Genomic DNA, 12,980 nt, shown 5'->3' with positions numbered 1-12,980 from the left:
TGACTGACGCTTTAAAAAGCAGTAGGGGAATGAAAAGGAAATTTTGGTTCACAAATATTTTTATTTCATCTTAATCTAAAAACAAATGTTTTACTGTATATAAGAATCTATTAAATTTCCCCAAATCAAAAGTAAGTGTAAGGTTGAAGTAATTAAAGTTTATCAAAATAATGTTCATATTGACATTTTTAAGAAAATGAAGGCCCATAAAACTCATATTGTGTTCCCAATGCTACTATGTAAGAAATATGATTTTGTCATAGTAAAAGACCTTTTAGTTCTAGCATGTTCACAGATCTAGCAAACAGCCCTGGGAGCTCACGTAAGAGCCCCAAATTTTAGATATATTATCTCATTTTAATGAAACTTTCAAAAATGTCAGAAGCCCAAATATTTTTCTGAGTTTAAGGACGATTATTCCACCTCTAACTCTAACTCTACATCCTTCAATATCTCCCTTTATTAAAAATAAAGAAATGATGGGGCCAGAGCGATGGCTCACTGGGTAACGTGGCTTGCCATGCGAACATGTGGCCTGGAGTTCAAGTCCTATGTTAGTGGGCACCCACGTGGACGCGAGGTGGGTGTGGCAGCCGGCCTCTGATCCCAGCACAGCAGCAAGGCACAGGATCCCACGAACGAGATGGCTGACGAGCCTAGCCAAGCCTACAAGTTAAGAAAGATAGAATAAGTATCATACATCAACCTCTGCCCTCCACTGAGATGTGCCCACACATGTATATGAGCCTATATAGTTTGTGTGCATGCACACATACACACACACACACACACACACACACACACACACACACACGGGGGTGGGGGGGAAGGAGGGAGGGAGGGAGGGAGAGAGAAACAGACAGACAGAGATAGAGAGACAGAGAGAGAGATCATTTAAAATTACCTTCTCTGAGATAAGCTCTCATTGTGTGACCCAGACTAACCTTGAACTCTTCACCTTCCAGCCTCAGCCACCTGAGAGTCAGGGTTGTAGGTACACGAGCCGCCATTCCTTCCTTAGTTTTCCCTCAAATTAGAACCAGAGGGCGAGGCTACAGCTCGCTGGTAGGGAAATTGCTAAGAATGTCACAGACCCTGGAATCAAGCCTCAGTACTGTTAAATAAATAAATAAATAAGAACCAGAAAGATAGAGTCTGACAGTCAGGGGCCTGTTTTTTTGCTTCCAGAATGTTCTGACACTGTTCTTTGAGATGCACCTGTGGTCTTGAGGCCATGGTTACCTAGGGCAGCCTACCTTAGAGAAACATGTGGTTTTTATTTTTTTTTTTTAACACGTTTCATGTGTGCAGAGGTTATTTGAAAGAACATTTCACAATCAGACTTGATTGTATTGGCCTCGGTGCCAACACACCCACGCTGTCTTCAGAATGTGGCCCCAGGGAAGTTCAATTAGGAAAGCCAGAAAATGAAGCTTGCCCACTGGAAACAATCCTGCTCTGTGTGTTCCAGAAAAACAGAGTGCTGGCTGCAAAGGGCCTGATTTCTCCTTCAGCCAACTGGGTCCGTTCGCTGCCCCAGGCCCACACGCTCGCACTGCTGTGTGAGGGGTTGGTCACTATGCTGGGTGTTGAGGGGCTCAGCATCCCCAATAGAGGGATCTAGTCTTGTGCTTGTCACTCTTAAACTAATGAAGGCAGCCATCTTGGCTTAAGCCACCAAAGCCTTTCTGGGACTGCAGCAGAAACTTCAGAGATCCGTGTGTCCAGTGGTGCATCTGCCCCTTCACTTCTTAAAGACAACGCTTTTGTCTGGTTTGCTTTCCACTCTGTCCCCTGGTACCTTAAGTGCCTAAGAAATAGTAGTTGCTCAAAAAGAATTGATTTTTTTTAAAAGCAAATAATTGGCTGATTCATTTCTGAAATAAGCCCCCCCCCAAAAAAAAATGATACACAGGAATGGTTTGGGAGAGAGTAAGAAGGCAGATCCTCTTTGGTGACAGAAACCCAGCTGGCTCGTTGGGGGATTTGGTACTTAGTTTCACAGGGTACTGGCACTTAGCCAGGTTTTAAAGAAGAGGAGAATCAGATGTGTGGAGGCAACAGTATAGGCAAAGAAATGTTACTTGGGGGACTACAAGAATGAGTGTGGAAAACGGAGGGGACCGAAGCCAAGGCGGCAATGCTGTGGTGGCCGCTCCCGTCAAAGCACGGAGTTTCTTTTTCCTTACTCAGGTGGTGGGGTGACTCTGGCAGGTAGAAGCAGAAAAGACACTCAACTGGATATATGTTTTGAGGCAACCTTGCTGCAAGTCCTAAGGGAAAAAAAGTATTAGAGTATTAGAGATGCTGAGAACCGGAAGCAGGAAGAAAAGCTCCACATGAGGCAGCAATAACACTACAGGAAGATGGCAGCCCGGCTGGTGCGTGAACATGACTTGAGAAGTAGGACTTAAAAGCTGTTGGCATCACAGACTCTAGAACAGTCACTGAGAGAAAGGGGGCTGGCTGGAACAGATGAATAAGGCTTAAGATCCCCACGTATCACTGTAGCTGATGAGGTAAATCTATAAATTCACCCACCAACAATTATTTACTGGGAACCAACTCTGCTTCATGAATTTGGGCACCAGGGATTTGAAGGAAACTGAAAAGTCCTAATTGGAAAGGCTATAATCAGCAGATGAGACTGTCAGCAGATAAATAAGTAAAGAACAAAAATGTGGCTATAGCAAGTTTTATGAAGGGCATAGAATATGGTAAAGGGATGGGTCCCCTTTGGTTTACTAGGGCCTTAGGGGGTCTCTGAGGTGACATTACCCTGAGATCTACAGCCCGGTTCAGGGCCACAGGGATGATCGCATGAGTCCAGGCAGCAGAGCCCAGTGCTACTGTTAACAGCGAACCTGTTGGAGGCGAACAGTCTTTTTGTTTTGTTTTGTTTTTGACAGAGCCTCACTATGTAGCCCTGGCTCTCACTATGTAGACCAGGTTGGCCTCAAACTCACAGAGATCCACCTGCCTCAGCCTCCTGAGTGCTGGGAATAAAGGTGTGTGCCATTATACCCAGCACCGTCTTGTCTTTTTGAAGATGGGGGAGGGGACGGAGATTTAACAAATGGGTTGAATGTAAGGAGAGAAGAGAACTCATGAACCCTGCTGAGGGGCTCACAAGCTACCCACGCACAGCTGAGACCCTGTTGACAGTTTGTGACACCCAGGGGTGTAGCCCCTGGGAGGTGGGACATGATCCCGTACCTGGCTCTACATCCATGTGTATTTGGGTAGCACAAACTGAACTTGGTGGGTTTCTCACACACACACACACACACATACGTACACACATACATACACACACACACACACACACACACACACACACACACACACACCATGAAGTTGAGAGGGTGTGAGGGATGAAGGCAGGATCTGTGGGGACTAGAAGGAAGAGTAGAGGGTGACTGTCACCCAAATTACATTGTATACCCGTAAGGCACTCTCAAAGAATTAATTAAAATATTATATTAAACATCCCCCCTAATTAGGGCAAGGTGACACACATCTGAAACTTCAGAACTCGGAAGACAGAGGCAGAAGTACATCCACAAGTTTCAGGCCAGCCTGGTCTCCATAGCAAGGTCTGGGCCAGCCAGCGCTACATAAAGAAACCCTGTCTTACAGAGCAAACAAAACTAAAAATTGTTCTTATGTTTTATCCTGAAGGAATAAGTGAAAGCCAAAGGGAAAGTGGGTTTCTAGGTCACTAAAGGGAATAAATTTTTATTTTAGGTACATTCAATTTGGAAAGCCAGTGACATACCCAGGAAGATGTGGCTCTGGTCCTCTGGAGATAGAAATTTGAAGGTATGTGACATGGTAAGACTGGATGCGATTACCCAGTGTCATAGTTAGGGTGACCATGGCTGGTCATGAAACACCATGACCAAGAGCAAGCTGGGGAGGAAAGGGTTCAGTTGGTTTACTTTTCCATGCTGCTGTTCGTCACAGGAGGAAGTCAAGACAGGAACCCAAAACAGGAGCTGACGCAGAGGCCGAGAGGGTGCTGCTTAGTGGCTTGCTCCCCATAGCTTGCTCAGTCTGCTTTCTTATAGAACCCAGGACCACCTGCACATGAGTGGGGCCAACCACAGTGTGGGTTCCCCTATAAATCACTAATTAAGAAAATGTCCTACGTGCCTGCCTATAGCCCGATCTTATTAAAGCATCTTCTCAATAGAGGCCTGCTCCTGTCCAGTGACTCTAGCTTGTGTCAGGTTGACATAAAATTAGCCAGCGCACGAGGAAGCTGAATGTTTATAAAAAAGGGAAGACATCTGTGGGAGGAGAGAGTGACTGACTCTCCAGGTGACAGTGTGTTTCGAAGTCCAGCAAAAAGGGGGAGCAGAAGGTAGACAAGGCAACACAAGGAACCCAGAAAGCCCACCAAGGACACCTTCAGCAAAGTGGTGACAACGAAGTGCAAGAAAGAACCGGAAGCAAGAAAGTAACCATTAGGCGAGAGTGACTGACATCCACAGAGTGCAGAGAATACTGAGGTATGGATGAGGCACGGAACAGAGGGGAGTGAGGCCACGAGACCTTAGAGTAAACACATACACAGATGTAATTACTCTGTGGAAAGAGCGTTACTGGTGTAAGGCAAAGGGGATGGTTGTTGGTGGCCACACCTTAGGTGCACGGGTGGGGGAACACAGTATACGGCTGGAGGGATGCTACTGGGAGCGGAATTCCACTCTCTGAAGGAACAGTGGTGCACAGGATTTCGGGTGCCAGAGGTGTGGTGGATTCTGCTTAATGGAGAGGAGTTCTCTCCGGTTGTTTTTCTCAGCAAAATATTTCAGTATGAGTCTGGGAGCAGGAAGGGCACTAGGCATTTGCGAAAAGGAGAAGATGTGAAGAAATGCACACAAGCTCAGTGAAGGACGGTGCAGAGCCTACGCCCCGGGGATTGCCACCAGCAGCCAGCGGCCACGTGAGAACAAGGTCCTTCATTTAAACTGAAGACAGAGCCAGATTTGGTCAGCACACCTGTTACCCAGCACTCAGGAGGCCGGGACAGGAGGATCACAAGTTCACAGCCTGCATGGTCTACGCAGCCAGCAAGACCCTCTACCAAAAGTCATGGACAAACGAAAAGCAAGTAAAGTGAGCTCCTGCCTACCTGGTGTGCATGTGACTCTGGCCAGTTTAGCTGGAGGAAGCAAGCAGGAGAAGAAAAAGCCAATGATGATGATTTGTGGAAGACAATATTTTGGGGTTGTGTACAGAGTTCAGTGTGGCACATGCTGGGTTTTGGGGACAACTAAGGAGATCCAAATGGGAGGAGTCAGTGTTAAAAACAGCCTAGGGATGCTAGCTGGGGCTAGCTGGGGTGAGGGGTGCTCTAATTGGGAATAACTCTGATTCCAGAAGCATGTCCTGGGGTGTCCACTGTGACTGAAATACCACAGTGAGCAAAAAGTAGTCTTCGCACTCAAGAGCTGCCATCCTGCCCAGAAAAGCTGTGCATAGACCAGTGGCTTCCAAGGATAGAGCTGTGAGGCCAGGGAACGTGACACACCATCCCCTGGGCCTTGGGTAGAAAGTAGAAGAACTTCCATTCTGATTTCTTTTTTTTTTAATCTTCAACATCTGTTTTTATGTCCCTACTTTTATAGTATGTTAGCAGAAGTATATTCAGTACATATATATATATATATATATATATATATATATGTAAATAAAATGTGTATATTGAGACACGTTTGCAGAAAAATTGTTTGCTGATGAAACTGCTTGACGGAAAACATTTGGCAACCACTAACCACACAGAGATAGCAGCCGATGAGATCCTGGAGCAAACCCCCACGTATGACACAGTCAGTCAACAAAGCGGAGAAAGAATAAGCTTGCTCTGCAGAGCGCAGCCCCTGAGTTATCCCATTCTGTGATGGGAGTGAAAATGCCTAAGCGATGAGCCTTCCAGAAATGAGATAAAAATATCATAAAGACTCTAAGATGAGTGGGCTGTCAAAAACCAGAGCAGGCAGCCACGGGACCACTCAGAAACATTCACGAGAAGCTAGGTACCTCTTAGTGAGACTGGCCATGAAGGGGCGTCCTCACCAGGACTGTACTCACTGCATCAGGAAGGCTGGACCACAGGACCACTAAGTACCATGTAACTTGGAGCATCTGTGAAGAATGAGCTGGGAACTTCGCATTCTAATAGGTCTGTTTCTGCATAGTTGGACTGGAGACGTGTGAACCACAACCTTGACTCTGCAGAGGGCAATGGCTGCTCAGATTACAAGGAAGGGAGAGCTGGAAGCCAGGGGAGGAAGGGATGTGTCAGCATTTCCAGCTCTCAGATTAGGATGGCTGAGTAGCAGATGTGAGCCTGCTGTTTCTGTGGTTGGTATTTTCCTATAGTGATTCATGAGGGCCCCGTAGCCTGAGAAAAACCACCAAGAGAAGCCAGGCATGGTAGCTCATGTGCTTATAATCTCAGAATTTAGGAGGATGAGGGTGAGGCCAGCTTGGGTTACAAAGTGAGACCCTGTCTCAAAACAAAAAGATGCTCTACATGCGCTGTCTCCAGCGTTTATAGATGAGGACACTTGGGTTCAGAGAGACCCAGCGATAAACTCAGAGTCACCTGGTTGAGAAGTGATGAAAGCGCACTCCAAAGCTAGGGCAGTCTAACTTAAAACCCTGTGTTTACTGTCCTGCACACACACCTTAGAAACACACAGTGGGCTTTTTTTAAAAAGCCAAATTCACTCAGAAGGTACAGACCTATAGGACAAAGGAAGGCAAGAATTGTCAAAAGCAAATCACAGGTTCAACAAGCTAAGAGGTTTTGTTGTTTTGAGGCAGGGTCTCCTGTAGCTCAGGCTAGCCTGGGACTTGTTATGTATCTGAGGATGCCTTTGAACTCCTGACCCCCTGCCTCTGTGTCTCAAGAGATGGGATTACAAGCACGCAGCACCACACCAAACTAGTTTGTCTTATGCTGAATTCCCAGAGTTCCTTCTACCTCCTGGCTCTACCACTGTACAGCTGCCTTTGTATCACTGTGACCGTAGCACCCAGCAGAAACAACTTGGAAAGGACTGAGGGTGCTGACTCACAGCTGTTGCCCATTAGGCTAGGGAAGGCCGCGTGATCACAACAGTTCATGAACACACGCTACGGGCTATTCCTGTCACACAGGAGTAGGAAACAGACCTCAAAGGCGGGAACAAAAGGCTGAACTCGCTTCTCACTAAATATTCTGCAGCTTCCTAAAGTAGCCCCACCAGGGGAGAAACAGACATGGAGACCATGAGCAAGCCTGGGAGGGATATTTCAGATCCAACCACAACAGGCATCTTCCTGCCGTTGTCTCCATCTCTGGCTAAAGGTCACGGTGCTTCCCAGGTGTCCACCGGCTCTGAGTGGCATCAGAGAGAAAAACAAGGAAAAGGAGTTTTTGTCCCCTTGAAGGTGGCCCAGCCATTGCACACATGGGTCCTGCTTACAGAGTTGTGGCCACAATGAGCTCCATGAACAACACCAGGTCACGACAGGGGCTGGGACATGTCTTTGTGCCAAGAAGGCACTTGCCCTGACTAGGATGCAAATTCTGTTTCTAAAAGAAAGGTGGAGGAGGGGAGGGAGCAGAGAGGAAATTTTTTAAAAAAGAAAAATGAAGAGTGGCGGAGAGGAATTTCTAGGCTATGCTAAAGGGAAGAGAGGAGAAGAACTGTGCCAGCAAAGGATGAGGAGACAGCTCTCTTCAGAGATGAGCTCGTGGGGGGGGGGGGGCTGAAGAAATTCCCAGGTCACGCGATGATCCTATAACAAGAGTGGCTCGTCTTGTCATGGTGTTCCTGGAGTGAATGCAATATGTGGATGAAGCGAGATGAGAGAGAAACTGGACTGGGCAGGATGAAACTCTGACTGGGGTCAGGATGCCCATCACAGACCCACAGCATCACATCTGGAGCCACTGTCCTTGCCTCTCAGCTCAGCTCAGTGTAAAACTGAGGTGACCCAGCCTCGCATGCTGGCACATGCCCTTCATCCCATCGCTGTAGAGGCAGAGGCAGAGGCAGAGGGATCTGTTTGTTCCAGGCCACTCTGATCTAGATGGTAAGTCACAGGTTAGTCAGTGCTACTTGGCAAGACCCTGCCTCAGAAAACAAAACAAAACAAAGCAACCGCAAACTGACCCACAGATAGTGCTTATAGGCAAGGCACACTGGTCCTTGGCTTGGCTGTTGGCTTGAATGAGCCTTTTCTTCAGGCCAACAGCCTCCCAACCTCAATGTAAAGGCCTGGGGAGTTGGCTTCTTTTGGGGGTGGGGGTGAGGAGTTGATTTCTAGAGGCATTTTCATCCCCCAATCTCCCTGACCACCCAGTTTGTAGAATCTAAAATAACTTCTCAACATTGGCAAAAGAAATTATGTTAGAATATTTTTCCCATTAAATAACATTAATTTTGCTAAATTTGTTTTGGCTCCCCCAGACCAAATTACAATAATTTACTGGTGAAAGAAAAATAAGTATATTCCAATCACCATTTGTGGCATACAAAAACAAACAAATGAAGGATGTTAGCCTAGAGCTCTTGAAGCAACGCGTCTGCCCAGTTATATACAGTCTTACAAAAGAAACGGAGATCCTGAAAGACACCTTAATTTCCTGAATCTAATCAGAAGCAGGATTTTCCACCCACTCTTTACTAAAGCTTTTTTGAAATTTCTTTTTTTAATTCTGGAACTTAGTGTGTAGAGCAGGTTGGCTCTTGAGCTCACAGAGATCTACCTGCCTCTGCTCCCAGTGCTGGCGTTCAAGGTCTTCCCCCACCGTGCCTGGCATTTGCAGTCTTCTGAGGACACGGTTACAGAGGTCCCTAGGTGCAATGGCACCGACTAGATAGAATTCCTGCTCCCTGATTCATCTTGTAGACTCTTGCCTCCAGGTTTGGAGGAAGATGCTTGAGCAGCTGGGCCTTGCTGCTCTAGCTCCAGGGATGAGTGAAAGGAAGTAACCAACGCAGCAGAACTCAAGAGCTGGCTGTGGGGTACACACCTCTCATCCCTGCACTTGCCTGAGGTGCACACCTTTCATCCCTGCACTTGCACGGGGTGCACACCTTTCATCCCAGCACTTGCACAGGGTGCACACCTTTCATCCCAGCACTTGCACGGGGTGCACACCTTTCATCCCAGCACTTGCACGGGGTACACACCTCTCATCCCTGCACTTGCCTGAGGTGCACACCTTTCATCCCTGCACTTGCACAGGGTGCACACCTTTCATCCCAGCACTTGCACGGGGTGCACACCTTTCATCCCAGCACTTGCACGGGGTACACACCTCTCATCCCTGCACTTGCCTGAGGTGCACACCTTTCATCCCTGCACTTGCACGGGTGCACACCTTTCATCCCAGCACTTGTACGGGGTACACACCTCTCATCCCTGCACTTGCCTGAGGTGCACACCTTTCATCCCTGCACTTGCACGGGGTGCACACCTTTCATCCCAGCACTTGCACAGGGTGCACACCTTTCATCCCAGCACTTGCACGGGGTGCACACCTTTCATCCCAGCACTTGCACGGGGTGCACACCTTTCATCCCAGCACTTGCACGGGGTGCACACCTTTCATCCCAGCACTTGCACGGGGTGCACACCTTTCATCCCAGCACTTGCACAGGGTGCACACCTTTCATCCCAGCACTTGGGAGTTAGAGACAGGCAGACCTCTGTGAGTTTAAAGCCAGTCTAGTTTACATAGAGATTTCTGAGCCAGCCAGGGCTATATAATAATCTCTCTCTCTCTCTCTCTCTCTCTCTCTCTCTCTCTCTCTCTCTCTCTCAGAGACAAATCTTTGGGCATGTCTATGAGGAATATTTCATTAGGCCAATTGAGGTGGGAAGACCAGCATTAACCGTGGGTGTTAGCATTCCATGGGCTGGGGTCCCGAACTGGATAAAAAGGAGAACTCAAGCAGAGTCCCAGCACTTCTCCTGCTGCCTACTGACTGTGGTTGCCTCAAGATCCTGCTACCTTGACTTTCTTACCAAGATGGACTATACCCGGAAGCTCTAGGTCAAAGCTAACCAGGCCTTCCTTACTTTGCTTTTCGCCAGTTTATCATAAGGGCTAGAAAGGTCGCTAACACAGTATGGACTGCATTGTGTGCCTCTCAGTTCATAACTTGAATCCCTAATGCCTAAATTCAGAACCTGACTGTAGTTGGGGCCATAGGTCTTCCTTGACTTACAGTGGGGTTAGATGTGTAAGTACTGATATATAGAAAGTTGAAAATATCAGTCAAACTGCCTTTAATACACTGGACCTACTGAGCATCCTACCTCTGCAACACCGTGCACAGTATTGGTCAGTTTCCCATGATCACGGGCTGCCTGGGGGCTGTGCTCACAGCCCTGCCCATCATCATGAGAAGTACCATGACACATATTGCTACCCTGGGGAAAAAGCTGGAACTCAAAGCTCTGTTGCCACTAAATGCAATTTACTTTTGCATCATCGTAAGATGGAAAATCTTGAGGGCTCTCTGCAGGGATTTTACAGAGATGGTAACGTTCAAATGGAGCCATTAAGGTGGATCCCGTGACTAGTGTCTTTATTGGGAAGGAAAGATGGAGGCAGTAACAACAGGGAAAATATCATGAGAAGATAGAGGCAGACCCCAGAGTGATGTTTCTATAAATCCAGGAACACTGGCGCCAGCCTACAAAGCACCAAAGCCTGGGGAGAGACGACAGATGGAAGAGACGCTGTCTCATCTCTCAGCAGGACACAACCTTGCCAGTGCTCCACGTTGGTCTTCCAGCCTGCAGAGCTGTGAGACAATACACTGTTGCTGTCTAAACCACCCTATGAGGGGTTGTTATGGCTGCCTCAGCACACTCACCCAGCCTGTGTCACACAGGAAGTACCTGGCTCGTATTCAGTACTCGATGAGTGCTTTTTGGATGAATGACTGAGTGCGCGAATAAGTGATTCTGAGCAGATGAGTCGTCGCTGACTTCCTCTGCCTTCAGCATCCCCCACCCCTCTGTCATACGCTGTGCATGTGCTCACTTAGCTAGAGAACAAGCAAGGAGAAGCAGCTGCCAGTAGCTCCGTTTCCCAGAAACTCTCCCCTGGCTGCAAATGTGAGGGGCTTGGCCAGGCCAACTACCTTAGAGGAAATTTGCCTAGGAAAGTGGAAAACTTACTGTTTATTATTCAAGCTAAGAGCACTCATGACTATAAATTGATTTTGAAATCAGCTAAAATATATTTGGAAGGTTTGGAGAGCTGGGGGCACCTCTGGGGTTCATTTTCAGCGAATACTCCCCCGGCCCCCGCTTTGTTGTGAGAGACACTTGAGTTTCTGGGGAAATATAATCCTATGTCTCAGCCCATTTGTCCTGAAAACCCCTCATGCTCATGTTAAGCATGAAGGAGAAAGGCTGGAGGCCTCTCAGTCCCACTCTCTTTTAGTGGGTAAATTTCTTTTGCCAACTTCACCTAAATACTAAACTTCCATCCTATTCTTAGTTACCTTGTACCTGGGAAAACCTTTATGATTGTTTCTATCGGTGGTCACCCCACTAGTCCATTTGCTGTTACTATAATGAAATGTTCAAGGCTGGAAACTTATAAAGAAAGGAGGTTGGTTTGGCCTCAGTTCTAGAGGTCAAAGGGCATGTTGCTGGCTTAGGCGCTGCTTTGCTGAGGCACTGTACCAAGAGTACATGAGGAAGAGAGATCAGCCACAAGGAGACAGGAAGGGATGAGATACCTCCTTCTAGGCCCCATTTCTTAGAAGACCCACCACCTGCTAGGCACCCCACTAAGAACCAGGCTTCCAGCACACAGATGCTCCCAAACCTCATCTAACCCATAGCAGACACAGCCTCATGTCTCCTCCCCCAACCAGGACTTGCATGCTGCTCACACAAGTGATAGCCAGGCCTAGCCAGGCCCCTCCAGCCTCTAAGGCACAGGTCTGCTTGCCCTTTCTCCATCCCGCCCTGAAGCATCTTTCTAAGAAAGATACTAAATCGTGTCTCTAACACAAAGCGCAAATGATCCACTGAGCCGCTCGAGCGAAGTGTCTATTCAGTGCCCAGAGGAACAAAACTTCAGTCCCCTGCAGTCCAGAGGAGAGTTTAGCAATAAATATTCATGTGTCTCCTCTTCAAAGAAATATGAAACTTAGTTCCAGGAAAACGGCAGAATATATGAACCACTTGGGACAGAGGCCCTCCTAGTCAGTGCCTGGTGACTCTGAGATTTATTTTATTTCATCCGTTCATAGCTTCATATGTGTCAGCAACTGCAGAAACACTCGCAGAGCTCAACTGATCCTGAGCCGCAAACCAACAGCACAATGAGCTTGTCCTTGGACTGAAAACTGTTTGTGGGTGGAGATATCAGAAGGAAGGAAAGGAAAGGGTTAACATTAGAGACAAAGTGGAGGCTTTCAAGGAGCACAACCCAACACACTGCAGAATAGCTGCCTGGGCTGCACTATAAATCACTCTTTGCCCAAGGCATCATGGGGCCCCTCCCTCAGGCACAGCGGGTACAGATTCTCAGTCTTTGCCCCTGTGTAATTTATCCCACCTGAAGGACCACCTGCCCCGCCCCCAGCCTGAGGAGGGGAGCCACCACTGAAGGGAGGGACAGTTGAGTTAGTGGAAGTCCTGAAAGGTGAGTTTTCACACATCTCCCAGCTAGCATTGAAGTGCCTCAGTTCCATATTGCAGTTACTATTTTAGTTTGTCCTTGGGAGCCCCTGCCTTTCTTTTGCTCCCTTCTGTTTTTCTTTCTTCTTTATTTCTTTCTTTTCATCTCCCTCCCACGCTCTCCCTGTCCTTACCTACCACCACCCATCCTAACAGAGCACATACTTTTGTTTCTATACATATTTTCAAAAATGCATAAGGCTCCTCTTTGCCAGGGCATTTTAATTTCTGCATACTATCGGGTAGATGTCATGAAACAATTT

At 47.5% G+C, this 12,980-nt stretch overlaps 1 long non-coding RNA gene across 5 annotated transcripts in view; it reads right to left on the bottom strand.

Annotated features, from left to right (window-relative positions):
* LOC311584973 overlaps positions 1 to 12,980 on the bottom strand; it is a 70,634-nt gene that overhangs the window by 21,228 nt on the left and 36,426 nt on the right. For 3 of the 5 annotated variants that reach the window (XR_014775059.1, XR_014775060.1, XR_014775062.1), the window contains exon 4: positions 503 to 666. This is a non-coding gene — a long non-coding RNA (uncharacterized lncRNA). Of the gene's footprint in view, positions 1 to 502; positions 667 to 944; positions 1,862 to 12,980 lie in introns of those variants that run through there. The other 2 variants (XR_014775063.1, XR_014775061.1) reach the window with 2 other exon arrangements.

This window comes from Acomys minous (genome assembly GCF_964271855.1).
Source record: "Acomys minous genome assembly, chromosome: 15".
Taxonomy (NCBI): Eukaryota; Metazoa; Chordata; class Mammalia; order Rodentia; family Muridae; genus Acomys; species Acomys minous.
The sequence above is the reverse complement of the archived record's forward strand: the minus strand, read 5'-3'. Positions and strand labels throughout refer to the sequence as shown.